Raw genomic sequence first — 823 nt, forward strand, 5'->3', positions numbered from 1 at the left:
TCGCAATAGGTTATTCCACCTACTTTACTGTGCATTCACCAAAAGATTAAAGGTTAAAAGTCACAAAAAGAAGTGCATTAACAATTGGATTTTTGCTTGAATTCTTGATTTAATAGATTCTGTAAATATCACCAGCAACTGGTTTGTGTTAATAATTTAGTAGAGCTCCGCATAGTACACTATGGGAAAATTATTATATGAAGGTTAGATTTAATTTTTGAATGCATGCCATTAAAATCTAACCTAAGTATAATAGTTTTCCATTTAGTGTAAGATGCATGCTATACAAATTGCTTTATAAGTCAATCGCCATCTTTTAATTTTAGTTTTTTTATAACCAAGTGTTGTAGCAGTAATCGGTTGCTATAGTGATATAATCAGTGTACGTCTGCGTATTTACATTTAGCTGTGCGTATGCTGAATTTTGCTCCTTCAGTACGTGTTTAACTACACATCAGCAGTACAGTACGGATACGATGAATCAGTGGCGTAGAAAAATATTTTTCATTGGGGGGATGATTGGCGTCGTAACAGGCGCGGGGGCGGGGGGTGGCAGGGGGAAACTGCCCCTCCCCTGACGGTTTTTACCGGGTTGACCAAGCCGTCGTACCGGGCTGGGTAATAAGAGAAAAGAAATAGGGGAGGTTTAGTACGGCAGCTTAGGGCCATATTTGGACTTAATGTGGACATTCCGGACAAAAACACCAATTTTTTTTTACATGCTCCTTATGGTCATAGCATTCAATTTTTGGTAGGAACCACCTCATCCGAGGTCATTATGGCGGCCATCTTGGATTTCAAAATGGCCGCCTAATAAAACCTA

The sequence above is a fragment of the Anneissia japonica genome, unplaced genomic scaffold, assembly GCF_011630105.1.
Source record: "Anneissia japonica isolate Jap-2015-1 unplaced genomic scaffold, ASM1163010v1 scaffold287972_len269925_cov191, whole genome shotgun sequence".
NCBI classification, from domain to species: Eukaryota; Metazoa; Echinodermata; class Crinoidea; order Comatulida; family Comatulidae; genus Anneissia; species Anneissia japonica.